This window comes from Coccinella septempunctata, chromosome 1 (genome assembly GCF_907165205.1).
Source record: "Coccinella septempunctata chromosome 1, icCocSept1.1, whole genome shotgun sequence".
In the NCBI taxonomy this organism is placed as follows: domain Eukaryota; kingdom Metazoa; phylum Arthropoda; class Insecta; order Coleoptera; family Coccinellidae; genus Coccinella; species Coccinella septempunctata.
Window position 1 is genome coordinate 62,073,154 of NC_058189.1, and position 15,305 is coordinate 62,088,458.

Genomic DNA, 15,305 nt, shown 5'->3' on the forward strand with positions numbered 1-15,305 from the left:
CATCTTAGGTATAAGATTTCAAGAGCATGAAGAAATAAGTTGTTTCTATCGAAACTTTCAACACAATGATCGAGCGCAGAACTTCATCATTCTACTGCCTTAAATATACCAATACAAACGCATATTTCACGCAATTGACATTTCACTCAGATGTGCGATATCTGAAAATTATCAATGGCCCTTGTCATGTATATGCCATGTCAGTGCTGCGCTACTTTGGTGGGCCCTCCCTCATAAGGTTTAAGTTTCAGATATGTAACTTCAAAGACAAAAAAGTTACGAGAACTTTTCGAAATTGTCAAAATCTCATGTTTTGTAAATAACTCAAAAACGAAAAATCGTAGGAGGCTTCTGTTTTAACCATTCTTTGTTTCTCCGAAATGAAAAAGAGAAATGTGTCAACAGTTTTCTTCTAGCTCTTATAATTTTCGCGATCCCCTCAGTAGACAACCTACAGGGTGGCAAAATTGGTAATACCTCAACTGCAACTTTTTATTTTAACCCAACGAGATAGAGAAAAATGAATGTACCATTCATGTCCACTTTTTTTGATAAACTAATAATGCCATCAACTGCATTCCTCTATCTTCTTTTGTTTTGGAGTTATAGGCCAAAATTCAAAATTGGGTGATTTCAACTTTGGTCATTATCTCCGTTTCTGTTTGTGCTAGGAGATGTTGAAATGAAGACATAATACAGACGCTTTTTGATAGCAATCCAGTGGCGTTCTATGATTTTTTCCTACAGGTTTATTTGCTGAGCTATAACATAAAGTTGTGTTTTTTCTTATGAAAACAGTAATTTAAAATGACTTAAAAAATCGCCATTTTTTTACCGTTTCAGAAATATATCATACATCGCACTCAGTCAATTAAAACTACTGTTTTCATAAGAAAAAAATACATCTTTATGTTATAGCTCAGCAATTATACCTGTTGGAAAAAATCATAGTACGCCACTGGATTGCTATCAGAAAAGTGACTGTATAATGTTTTCATTTCCACATCCTAGCTTAAACAGAAACGGAGATAATGACCAAAGTTGAAATTTTAATTTTGTCCTATAACTCAAAAACAAAAGAAGATAGAGGAATGCAGTTGATGGCATTATTAGTTTCTCGAAAAAAGACGACAAGAATGGTACATTCATTTTCCTCTATCTCGTTGGGTTGAAAAAGTTGTAGTTCAGGTATCACCAATTTTGCCCACCCTGTACATAACTCAAATATCAATCCCTGATTCATTCATTATATTGCTCAATACTTCGATGTAATCGATTCAATAAGCCACGATGCTAATGACGAAATTTCACCTTAAAATTGATTTATTAACGCGATTAAAATTAATTTTGAATCCTTCACTATTGTATTGTTAATGGTTTGTTCGATACATTGAAATTTCACTCTGATTGTGGCTTGTTCTCAAATAACTCAGACGAATTAACGATTCCTTTCACTGATGGATGTAGATTCAAGTAATTCTCGAAGTGTTACATTACTTCTGCACCTCGATGTTGCACTTGAAATTCATCATATATAACATTCTTTCCCTGCAGCCAAGCATAATGGCGAGAACGAAAACTACTCTCATATCCGAAAGTAGTAAAATTTTATCGTTCGCAGCCGAAAACGACGTAACATAAAACCATCATATGCATTTAAATTCTTCACAAACTTTCTGAGCATCATAATTGTCTCCTATGAGATGAGTAGGATGCTGGAGGGTAATTCATCCATTAAGAAACTGTCAGATCTTTATCTCGTCTGACAGTAAGGTGAGGGGAGGAGTTCTGTAATTACCGAGAAGGATGTACGACCCCAGAACGAAAACAATCCGAGAATAGAACAGGGTTTTTAACCCCAAGGGTCTCTCGCACGGAACACTGTGGAATTTGCAAAAGTTGGGATAAGTTTGCAGATTCTTATCATTCGAGAGTGATCAGGGCTAGTGAAAGAGACTTTGTGTGGTCAACCTGAAAAATTATAGATAAAAATCGTATAGGTACTTTTGTACAGGGTGGGCAAAATTCGTTGTCTACTGAAGGGATCTCGAGAACTATTAACTATAAGAGCTAGAAGAAAACCAATGACACATTTCCGAGCTCTTTACAGAGAAACAAAGAATGGTGAAAACCGTAGCCTCCTACGATTTTTCGTTTTCGAGTTATTAGCAAAAAATGAGAAGTTTTCGATTTTTCATAACTTTTTTGTCTTTGAAGTTGAAGATCTGAAACTTGAGCCTTCTACAGGCACATTTTACGTAGAATCCACTGATGAGCTTAAAATATTTTTTCATTTCGAATCATTAGGCGAACTCTCGTTTTTTAAATGGAAATTTTTATTGAATTTGTTATTTTTGAATTGGAAAAAATTTTCCTTCAGTAGATTCTACGTATAAAAGTGCCTATGAAGTTTCAAGTTTCAGATCTGTAACTTTAGAGACAAAAAAGTTATGGGAAGTTTTGGAATACTTCAAAATTTCATTTTTTGCTAATAACTCAAAAACGAAGGATGGTAGAAGGCTACTGTTTTCACCATTCTTTTTTCGCTGAAAAAGAGCTCTTGAATGGGTCATCCGTTTTCTTCTAGCTGTTATAGTTCTCGAGATCCCCTCAGTAGAAAACGAATTTTACCCACCCTGTACTGGATTTCCCGAAATGAATGCAAAAAAAAAATGGTCGCAGATTTTCGAGGCAAATAAGGAGACCCCAATTTTTTATTTTTGCCAAAAAGGCCTGAATTCCACCCCTAAAACTAGTGTTAAGACAATTTTTACTAGGCCACAATGTCTTTGGAAACGCTAAACATCAACCGCTTGTTTGATTCTTGAAAATTGTCGAACATAAAACTCCTGTCTACCAAATTTAGTGATTTTCATATGATCGAATTCTGAGGTAAAAAGAAATGGAAGAAAAGGGGACAGTATTCAGAGAGCTATAACTCTGAAAAAGGAGGAGAATCTGCGACCAAATGTTGTTGCATTAATTTTGTGACACCACCCTGTATTGTCATTTCTACAATTTCAGATTTCTTTCCTCATAATCGATATATTAGATTGACAAAAAGAATTGCCATTGGAGACAAATTCCAGAATAAAATCGAAGACCAAACAATAACTCTTCTAACTTCGGGAATTTTAATTGAAAGAATCGATGAAATTCCCTGAATTCCTATTATAGTTTCATATATGTAAGGTGTATCGTTCCAAAATAATTGAAGAACACAATTTTCAGTCTTAGGAACACTTTATTTACAATTTATTCACGCAGCAACGTTTCGAGAAAAATTCTTCTCTTCTTCAGGCTGAAATTACAAGAATGGTATGAACAAAATAGATCTAAATACCAGGACAATCCAGAAACTAAATTCAAGAACAGAGCAACAAAACAATGCAACTACAGTTTACGAACAACAATAGTGGAACAACAAAGACCAAGAACAATGACAAAAAACTATCAGAGGAAAAATCCACCAACTCACCTTATGAATAATGAATTAAAAATCGTCTGAAAAATTCAAACTCGTAAAATCATTCGAAAAAAGCAGGTTCATCTCGGGGTCTCAAATTAACGTGACGTACAGGTAGGTATGGACGCATTGATATGAATGAAACAAGAACATCGCACATACGCGGTCGGAATGCGTGCACTCGAGAAAAACTATTTATTTATTTCCTTTATCAAATTCGAATACGCAATACTGAGTGAACCAATATCAGATCTCGAGTTCACAGAATTGGGGTGTTTTCTTATAAGCAACATCTCTTTGAAACTACGCTTGAACCAATTGGTCTCCTTGGTTAGAATCTTCGCATTTTCAAAATCAAAAAGATGTCCCTCATTCTTAGCATGTTGGGAAAGTGCGGTTGCCTCAGATTGTCTTTTACAATCTAACTGATGTTGCCTCAATCTGGATCCGAAATATTGACACGTTTGTCCAACATAAATAGCATCACAATTCGAACAACCAACCCCATACACCAAACCGGATTGTCTCATTGGGGGATCAATATCTTTCAAACGGGAAAATAGGCTCTCTTCTAACCAAGGAGACCAATTGGTTCAAGCGTAGTTTCAAAGAGATGTTGCTTATAAGAAAACACCCCAATTCTGTGAACTCGAGATCTGATATTGGTTCACTCAGTATTGCGTATTCGAATTTGATAAAGGAAATAAATAAATAGTTTTTCTCGAGTGCACGCATTCCGACCGCGTATGTGCGATGTTCTTGTTTCATTCATATCAATGCGTCCATACCTACCTGTACGTCACGTTAATTTGAGACCCCGAGATGAACCTGCTTTTTTCGAATGATTTTACGAGTTTGAATTTTTCAGACGATTTTTAATTCATTATTCATAAGGTGAGTTGGTGGATTTTTCCTCTGATAGTTTTTTGTCATTGTTCTTGGTCTTTGTTGTTCCACTATTGTTGTTCGTAAACTGTAGTTGCATTGTTTTGTTGCTCTGTTCTTGAATTTAGTTTCTGGATTGTCCTGGTATTTAGATCTATTTTGTTCATACCATTCTTGTAATTTCAGCCTGAAGAAGAGAAGAATTTTTCTCGAAACGTTGCTGCGTGAATAAATTGTAAATAAAGTGTTCCTAAGACTGAAAATTGTGTTCTTCAATTATAGTTTCAGATGATACCCGAGAACCGAATAAAGTAATGTTAATTACCGGGCCACTACTTTGCCTCCTAGAAACACGAACAATTTGATATGCAATTTTCACTATGACATTTTTAACGATTTTTACGGACCTTGTTTTTACCCCTTATTGTTGCAAAAGGCTGAAATTCTAAAATGTGTATATAATAGTTTTTCTATGTGTATTATATTATATGTAAAATATAAATGTTGTGTGTGAATTGGACGACGTTAGTTCAGTCAATAGTTAGGTTATTGTTGAACATTTCTTGTATGCAGCTTTCCATTTTTCGTTTTGTACAAATATTGCCTAGACAATGCCCTTATATTTGTTGTATTTGGCATCTCCCTCAAATTTGACGAGAAACTGTGGGAATTTTGCCTCAATAATTATAACCTAGCCTCTGACTTCGAATGAATGAAATTTCGCTTTTACATCACCGCTCTTTCACCATGATTTGCCAGATATCATTGTGACAATTTGTTGTAATTACATCCACTTGTATTATCGATACTTATCAGCAACCAAATAGAAAAAGAATCAACATGCAGGCTGCAAATTATGCCGCCCACCGTTTAAGACCTGAATGATAAAACGTTGTGATCTTAGTGCAAGTGTTCTCATCAATTTGCGATGCCTGTTACATGATGTTAATTACAATTCACACTTATCTGAAAGTGAAAACCGATTGTAGAGAGCGAGTGTGATAAATCTAGCTTATTTTCCCACGGTTTTATTGTAGTTATTGGAAGAGGACTTGTTTTCTTCTTTATTTGAATTGAAATGCATTTCTTGCTGTGTGTTCGTTTTCATTTTCTCAATAATGCGAGAATTGTTGTTGCAATATTCGTGTTTCTTTTTACCTTGTGAGAAATGAATTTTTTGAGTTCTAGTTTCAAGTCTAAAGAATATTGTTGTTGGAATAGTTTTAAGAATTCTTTAACTAGGTAGACGAGGCTATCTAATGTCGAAAACTAAACATTCACAAAACTAAATTAGATTCAGTTCAACATAGAAATCCCTGTCTTGAAAATTATTGAATCGAAAAAATGTATCACTTTTATATCATGAAAATATGAACGAGAGTTGACCAACAAAATGCTAGGTCAGGTTCTTCATCACATCAGTCATAAAATTATATGATACACTTTCTCATTGTCGAGACAATAAAGCAATTAATATTCGAAGATCGTCATTAATTTATTAGTTAGAAAGCTGCTGATACTTCTACAATACGCTACAGGTAATAATTTATCTACCACAACAAAACTGCTCATTTAAAGATTATTTATTGTTAATATTCCCTTGTTGCTTCAAGAGACTTTCGACTAGATTGTTAGGATGAATACTATCCGTATAAAACATGATTATATAGTAATTTTATTGGATAGTTTTCATATAAATTGCTCCAATGTTATTTATTTTTTATAAGCTACTACTTTTTGTGATAAATAAATATTGTTACTGAGTACATTCATCTAGATTTGCTCCTGTAGAATAGTAGCAATCATCTAAATTAGGTAAACTATTTGTACATGTATTTTCCTATATAAGGCATGTAGACCACAAACAAAACATAACTGCTATGACTTTGTTGTCACTATTGTTAGTTCCCCGTTGTAAATATGTACCTACTAAATATGACATTGAAATAATTTGTAAATTAATTATGCAATATATTTGTTTTCTTAAATTTGTTTTTTATGAACCCTCTTAGTTGAAAAAGGTGTTGCGTGATTTTTCAATCACCATGAACATCAATGGGAAAAAAGATTCTATAGACATACCAGCATATTTGGGATTCATTTTAATAGATTGCCAATTTTTGGTGTCGCATTTTAATGTCGTCACATTTATTGTTGTGGAATAAGGTGAACAAGGAGAGGTCATTTTTGAAAACAAATAAGTCTAACATGATACTTGACGTGAAAAATAATGGTGAGTATTTCTTAATCTGTGAAAATAATCGATAAGGTGAGTATTGGAAAACAAATTTTTTCTTTAGCTTAGATCTAAGCTAAGCTCTAAGCTGGTTTACTTCATCGATGGAGATACGAGGATGTATTGATATCTAGTTAGCCTAGGCCAACAACAAATATTGCGTTACCATAGCAACGAACAATAACTCATTAGAAGTGTCAGTGTGAAGTTTGAGGTCAAAAAAGTAAACCAGAGTTACGCAATAAATTAAAAGAAAGAAGATGTCCACTGAAATTGTGAAAATCCAAAAATTGGAGTATCATCAAGTACCTGTATTTATAAGGGTTAAGAGGTAAGTAGATTTACGAAGATATGCTTAATTCACTTGGTGATCAATGTCCTTCGTATGCGAAAAATTAGTAAAATAGGTAAATTTTTCATTGAAGATGATGACCAATCGGGAAGGCCAGTTTCTGTGTCAGTCCCCGAAAATATCGATGCAGTTCATGACAAGATTTTAACTGACCGTCGAATTGGGCTAAAACGGATATCTGAAGCACTGAATATTTCATACGAACGCGTTCATCATATAGTTCACGTCAATTTGGACATGAGAAAAATTGCTGCAAAATTGATCCCCAAATGTTTGAATGTTGGCTAAAAGCGTGTAAGGGTAGAAGCATGGCGTTCTATCTGTGCTCGATTTGAAAACGATGTAGACTTCTTAAACCGAATTGTTACTATGGATGAGACTTGCGTACATTTCTACGATCCAGAAACAAAGCAACAATCGATGAAATGGTGACACTCTAGTACTCCAAAACCTAAGAAGTTTCGTGTCCAAAAATCTCCTGGAAAAGTTCTTGCTTCAGTTTTTTGGGATTGCCATGGAAAAATCATGATTGAATTTTTGGATAAGGGTAGAACAATAACCGGAGATTACGATACGACATTACTGACCACTCTACTGGAAAAAATTTAAGAGAAAAGACTCGGAAAGCTATCCAAGGGTGTTTTGTTTTTGCAGAACAACGCCTCTGCACACAAATCTCATGTTGCCATGCAAAAAATTCGTGATTTAGGGTTTTGATTAGTAGAACACTCCCCTTATTTACCGGATTTTACTCCATCCGACTATTATCTCTTTCCTCAACTGAAAAAAAGTTTAAAAGGGAGTACATTTTTTTTCAACGAGGAGGTAATAAAAGCTGTGGAGGTCTGGTTTGCAGAGCAAGAAGAAACATTTTTTTGAAAGGTCTGGAGACGTTGCAACTTCGCTGTAATAAATGTATCCAATTAAAAGGAGAATATGTTGAGTAATAAAATATTTTGACATTGAAATTTTGTTGGTTCTATAGTAGGCTAAGAATTCTTCAATATATCCTCGTATAATTCAATTTTATGCGAAGAAAATTTCACAGTCCGTGTTCAGATTACCAAATATGTTACGAATATCTAAACATCAACACTCGGACGTTTCGGAAAAGAGCTAACATCTTCAAGTTGTTAGATATAATCCCAGTCAGCTCGTAGCAATTATTTTGGCTGGATTAACTTAATTGGAAGCTCCCCAGATGTTCAAACAAACGGCATAATCCCAGGATTTCCTTCAAATTGCATGTAGGCCTAGGGCCTAGGAACATAAACTGATATCTCGTTCTTGTGAATCAGAGAGTAAGAAAACTGTTTTTTTGAAGCAATAATACCAAATTTTAGTAATGAGTCTCCATGTTTTAAGCCCGTTTGCAACAGCCGAGAATTCTCTGGAGAATTCTCTACAAAATTCTCACAAGAAAAGGGCGGAGACTATTTAGTACGCAACTGAACAGAGAATTCTACCGAAAGTGCGTATGTAACGGTACATAATTCACGGCGCATGAAATCTCGAGTAAATTTTCTAGAGAATTCTAGGCTGTTGCAAACGGGCTTTAGATACTATAGGCTTCGAGAACTCAAAAATATTTCGTAAATTGCAAAAAAAAGCCAGAATTTTTAGAAACACTAAGGAAAAGTTACTTCTGTTTGGAATAATGGCAGGTATGGTAAGAGTGGAAGAAATTAGAAAATAACAGAGGAACCACTCTTGCTTTCACCATCAACAAGCAAGAAACGATTCTTAAATTGAATTAGCCATCTGCGGGGGCCTGGATCTAGCTCTCCCTTTCAACGGAACTCTGTCACGATGAAAAAGATCAAGTGCTTAATTCTAAAGACAAGAAAATGTTAGCTTTCTTTATAAGGTCAGGTTCAATAATGTTAGCGACTCCCGAGTAGGCGTATAACGATATCATGTGAGAGTTTTTATGTCCACTCCAATTAGGAATGTTCTCTGATGGTCGCTAAACTTTTCCAACCATGCATGATACATCATTAGGTGCGTATTTTGATGTTCTCTGAAAGTATCAGATAAAACGTGGGCTGTTCCATTTGAAGAAATCACAGCTCTTTTCCGTTTTTGTATAGAGTGACAAGACGGACAGATTTGGGGCACCCTGTATATCACAAACCTAGTTTTCTCTGCACAAAACTCATTCTCAGGATCTCAGTGACCCATTTTCAAAATTTCAGCCTGCTAAAATATGAAATATATTTCTTTTCTATACTTATTTCGCAATTTTTTGCGAAAAACCGTAAATTTCTCCGAAAGTATCAGGCATAGGGGTACGAAAGTACTAGACAAAAACACTCAGATGGGGATAGAGAATCAAAAAAGTCAAAATAAATAGAGCAATCCTATGATCCCGATGATCCGTTCTCCGTAAACGACTAATAGGCCACCGACCGTGGGACACTCTGTATACTTGTTCGTAAATTCATTCATCGGTGGATGCAGTTTATTCCAAACGTCAGTGTGCCTCGATTCAAGGATAACCTCCTTTGACCTCTTTATAGTCCTTGAACAACATTGACTAGTAGAATATAGGTAATGTCACAGAAGGATTACACCTATTATGTTATCCTGTAGTATACTGCGTCCTGCCTAATAGTTATTTGAATTATTATGTTTCATAACATCATTGAACTCAAATTCCACGTGAAAATAGGAAAAAAATGCTTTTAATTCTGACTTTCCGGGTCTTTGTGAAGGAATGTTGATGAATTGAAAAACGCAGAACCGTACACGCTGGAGTGGTTGTAATTACCGACTTCTGGAAAAATTATGCCGTGGAAAAATATGGACCTTTCCTCTTTTTTTTTGCTCCATTCACTTCCACAGTGCACGCTCAGCGCTAACCAATGGAGCCGAGCGTGGAACTTCAGTTCGTTAGCGAATTATGTGGGATCATGGAGAACAGTAGCGTGTCGTGTAGATGGTCGGATCAAAAAAAAGGGGGCAAGCTTTTTTAGTTTGGGAATTTAAAAGAATCTATTGTCACAGTTGGCAAGGAGTTGTACATAGTCAGTAAAAAGTAACGCACAGAATTTAGATCTTGGGCATTAAATATTTTGTGTGCCAGCTTCAAAATTCCATAGCCTACTTGACGACAATGTAACTCACGTTACATATAGTGTGATCCAACGAAAACTTAACACGTCGATTGTCCGGCTTTGAAAGGAATATGTGGAAAATAGCTCGGTACCGTCAACTTCTGATTCGAGGGCAAACAATGTTTCGCTCTTTGCAACCCTATAACAACAACCTCCTAACGGGGGTGAGTACAACAACATGATTTCGAGAAGGGATGAGGGGTGTTGCGATACCTCATGTTGAACATATGATCGAGTACTATTTGGTCCTGAAATTTCACTTCAAAATTTCCATCGATAACGGAATGACAGGTAAAATAGTGGAAGAGTACTTACTTCTGTGATTAGTTTATCAAACGCTGGAAATGGGCAACCATTCACTTCCATGCAGTAATATAAGTTTTGCTGAAAACGTTTACGTACATTACTCAAGATTTTTGGTGTAATTTGACTGCATTTATCAATAATCCAAGTTCGCAAACCAACCAGTGACTCAGGCTGGGTAGTGTAAATCTTGGATTATTGGTGACCTCATAGAGAAAAGTCCAGTGGAGACAGATCAGGTGATCTAGGTGGCCACTCAATATGTCCCCTTCTTCCAATCCAGGCGTGAGGAAAATTTTCATCTGAGAACTGAGGCACCGGTTGAACGAAATGAGGTGGTGCGCCATCTTGTTGGAAAATGATCGTTTGATGGTCTTCTGCATTCCCCAATACTTGCACGAGGGCTGGATAAATAGCGATCTCAAATAGATCTAAATTAATTTGGCCAGTGAGATTACTGGGTTTAAAAAGAGGGCTGATTATGTGATTTATATATGAATAACCGCTCAAACATTCAATTTTTGGGGAAGCTGAGAATGCAGCCCAAAAAATAATCTTGGATTTTCATCTAACCGACAGCTATGTCGGTTTACAACGTCGTTAAAGTAAAATGAACACACATCCGAAAAACAGATATCGAAGATGTAGTTTTGATTACCGTTAATCATTTCACTGACCACTTCGCAGAACTGGAGTCAGCGATCGGGATCATCCTCATTCAGTTCCTGAAGCAATCGTATCTTATAAGGGTGGGATTAATGTTGTTTAAGGATTCTCATGATTGTTGTGCGTGAAACGGCAGATACATCGGACAATTTCCTAGTACTAAAGGTCGGATCCATTTGCTACATGACCTAAGACAGTCTTCGCAGAGTCGTTATTTCTAAAAAATAATTTTATCATTCCCACTATTTCTTCTACTAAATACACCATTTTAATCAATATTACTACAAATTTACAATCCCTTCGACACACTTGTGACGTTGTTAAAAATTCACGATAGATCAAGATAAATCAAAAATATGGTTCGTCTACTTTTTGAACAATAAATTGACAACACATGTAAACTACTAAATACCTTTGAAATGAGTCGGACACGAATAATATTCTCGAGATGAATTCCACATTGCCTCTTTCACTATTTTCGCTGTTATTTCATTATCGATGGATATTTTGAAAAAACATTTTAGGGTCAGATAGTACTCGATACGATCTTCAAAATCAGTCATAGCAACACCCCTCATTCCTATTCAAAGTCAAGGGGTTGTGCTAACATCTGTTAGGGTGTCGGAAAATCGGAGTTTTCGTTGTTCCACCCTATGTAACGTGAAATGCGATAAACGTGTTTAATTCATGAAAAAAGCCTTTATTCGAAAGACTCCTTATGTCTTCGAAAGTTTGGATGGGTCCGATTGAATATATCTCTGTTTCAAATATCCACTGAAGTTTCTTTCCTCTTAATTAGGAAAAGACCGGAGAATTCCGGATCCTTTTTTCCCTACTGTGAGTTATTTCTCAACTTCGAAATACGAATCAGTGAAATCCGCAACCCTACCGCACTGGCTTTCAGAATTACCGCAACTGCGCTCGGATTAAAAACCCCTCGTTTACATCAGACAAAAAGACTCATTTACCCAACAGTCAGCCGCTGGCAGCCCTCCATTTTCCAACATTCTGATGTGTTCCTTCCGTCAAGATATGCTAAAATCTGTGTCGAGGACAAAGTCAACACGTCGAGAACGTCGTCGTACATATGAGACCCCGTTTCTGATTATGCTGCAGAATATTTCTTTTGGGAAGACACCGAGCTGAAGATCAGATGTTAATATTTCAGGAAGTCGTTGCTGATCATAGAAATCAGGAGACTTTTCTTTTCTTCTTCTTTATATTTTCTACTTCCAGTCCTACTTAGTCTATTCGAACAAGTTTCAGGTTCAATGAAAGAACTGCGGCATATTCAGAATATTACTTAGATTTTCAGAAATCTAAAGAATGAGGTCTGCAGAGTTAGTGAGGTTTGGTTCAGTTTTTGCTGGACAGGTGGCGCTTTCTGATGAGATATGTATTTCTCTGGGACGCCTTGGAGTACCCGAAAAATTCTTAGCAGTATGTAAAAACCTTCATTCCACAACACCGCTAGAATACAGCCTAATGGCTCTACAACCGACCATTTCTTAACCAACTCTGGAATAAAACAAGGCTGCGTGTTAGCGCCTTTACTCTTCAATATTTTCGCCATAGCTGTCTCGATAATTGCTGACATGAGTATGCCTGTAAGAGGTGTTGGAATAATATTCAGATTCGATGGAGGTCTATTTAACCTGAAGCGCCTCAGAGCAAAAACCCGTTCAAAGTTTATCACGGAACTTTAATATGCAGACGACTGCGCACTTATCGCTAGCAGCCCAGAGGATCTACAGATAATGCTGGACACCTATAAACATATATACGAAGCTTTGGGCCTTAGACTCAATATCGACAAAACCAAAATCCTGGTAAGTCCACCAGAAAGCCATCAAACACATAGAATGAAACTCTAGAACAGGTCGAGCAGTTCAAATACTTGGGAAGCTTCATATATTAGGGCTAACCTAGACACGGAAATACACAACCGTATCAATTCGGCATCACGGGCATTCTGGAAGCTAAAGGTCAGAGTGTTTCAAAATCACGACCTCAATCTGAAGACCAAGACAGCTGTTTACAAAGCAGTCGTCCTCCCAACGCTTCTTTACGGAAGCCAAAACTGGACGCCCTACAGGCGACATATTAAACAGCTTGAACAAACGCAACAACGTCATCTAAGACAAATAATGCACATCAGATGGTTCCACAAAGTTTCGAATGCAGAAGTCTTGCAACGCGCGAGTTGTACAACAATTGAGACTCAAGTAACGAGGGCCCGACTCAGATGGAGCGGCGACATTCTGAGGATGCAAGACACAAGACTCCCCAAAATAGCTCTGTATGGCGAATTCCCATTCCGAAACCAGGAGGCCAGTATAAGCGCTTTAAGAATATACTACATCAATCCCTGAAATCAGTTAATGCCAATTATAACTGGGAACAACTAGAGTTGGACAGGTCACAGTGGAGGTCTTTGGTACACAGTTTTAATGGAGACTCGAGAAGGATACAGCGGCGGCCAGATCTGGTTGGTGACTATCCATGCCCTGAGTATGGAAGGATATGCAGGTCACGGTTGGGTCTCTTCAGTCACAGGAGGGCACACAGTCGCAATTAGCCCTAAGAAATTACAAGTCTGTTCGCACCTTTTCTTTTTGTTTTTTGTAGATTTATTTCCGGCAACGGGATACAGCAATGAATGAATGAATGTATTTCTCAAAGCGGCACACCGGTTTCGCTTAAGGCCCCATCCTCTGGTCGAAATACCTATCACTACACTGTACTGATGAGGGACAATGATCCCGAAACAGGTCTACAAGTGTGTTCAGATGTTCTCAAATTCTCTGGGATTTTCCGAAGCTTGTACATTATTGAACCAACCATTCTACAGAACTATCGTTCTTTAAATTGTTATTTTATGTGGAATAAAACAGTAGTCGAAGACACAAAAGTATCGATAGTAAAGAATTTAGAACTTACGGAAAGAAAAGCATTTTAGAAAGACGTGCATTCACTGTTTTTTTTTTTCTTATAGGTACAATTTCTTAATCCAGAAATTGCTGCTTTAGTACAAGTTTCCTCACCAAGATTCAGATTTAAATCGAAGAAAATCTCAGATTTCAACTAAATTCTTATACGAAGTAGAAGAATAATAAAACTTAATCGTCTAACCAAAAATTGTAGAATTTCAAAGTTTCTGATTCTTGGAAGTAATAAGCCAAAAGAATTGGACATGCAATCCATGGTCCTTACTGAGAAGTAAATCCTCAAGATTGCGCATCAGTGATTCTGCTATAAAGTTTAATCGCCACTTCTTCGATTTCCATATGTCGCACTTTTTCAACGCATAAGCCACCTGACTCGATATTAACGGGAAGTACTCAATTAACATGGTAAACGAAAGTTCAATAGTGTGCTACAACGATTAACTTGGCCTGTTTGCAGTAACTACATGGAATAATAATGGGCTATAATAATTATTGCGGGATTAAGTAGCAAGGTGGTCGGTATGAATCTCCTTATCTATATTAATAAAAGAGGATCTATGGTTTACTTCAAAATGCTTTATTGTTCAAACGGTCGCACCAAATTGGACAATTCTCTTTTTGTTGTGTTTATTATTGTTAGGGCAAGGTTTATATAACAAAATATTCCCAAAAAAATTGTACAGAACAGAAAAAAAGGCATTCCTTTTTCTTACGACCAATCGAGCAATCATAGAGTACTTATACGTTTGCCGAGTCAGCTAGTTTATAATAAAAGGATCTTCAAGACGATACGATCAAAAATTGATTTGTTGAACCCTACACAGAAATACCATTTGGCGAGTTGGTATACTGAGTGAGATAAGAACAAAAGCAGCACCTTGTTGGAAAGGCAATTTCTTGCTAGAGTCTATTTTTTTTTCATCGCTTTATTATTATACGGAGTGACTCAGTATACCATCAATAACTTTCACACGCGGAATTTGGATCTTTGAGATGGAAAAAACGCTCGGACGGGTCAAAAAATGAATTTTATATCACTACCTCTCTAGCAGCTACCACTTAGAGCAATTATTTTTGAATAGAGATAATAGGTCGTAAATCGTGCGCTTTCGTTTAAATTGAAATAATTGCTGTTAGGGTAGCGGCTAGAAGGGTAGTGATATCGAATATCGAATTCATTTTTTGACCCGTCCGAGCGATTTTTCCATCTCAAAGATCCAAATTCGGCGTGTGAAAGTTATTAATGGAATACTGAGTCACTCTGTATAATAATAAAGCGCTGTAAAATCATTTAAAACTCAATAACAACTTGAATAGATCCAATAGAAATCAG

The 15,305-nt window shown here is 36.4% G+C and overlaps 1 protein-coding gene and 1 long non-coding RNA gene across 2 annotated transcripts in view; one reads left to right on the top strand and one right to left on the bottom strand.

Moving 5' to 3' along the window:
- The window catches only part of LOC123309063 (protein tramtrack, alpha isoform), a 592,303-nt gene extending 588,280 nt beyond the window's left edge, over positions 1-4,023 (bottom strand). The window contains exon 1 of the mRNA XM_044891931.1: positions 3,479-4,023. The gene's annotated coding sequence lies outside the window, so the exon portion shown is untranslated. The remainder of the gene's footprint in view (positions 1-3,478) is intronic.
- A 19-nt stretch (positions 4,024-4,042) lies between these two features.
- Positions 4,043-4,614, top strand: LOC123309217. Its single transcript, XR_006537246.1, has 2 exons — positions 4,043-4,360; positions 4,538-4,614. It is a non-coding gene; the product is annotated as an uncharacterized LOC123309217 (long non-coding RNA).
- Positions 4,615-15,305: the final 10,691 nt, after the last annotated feature.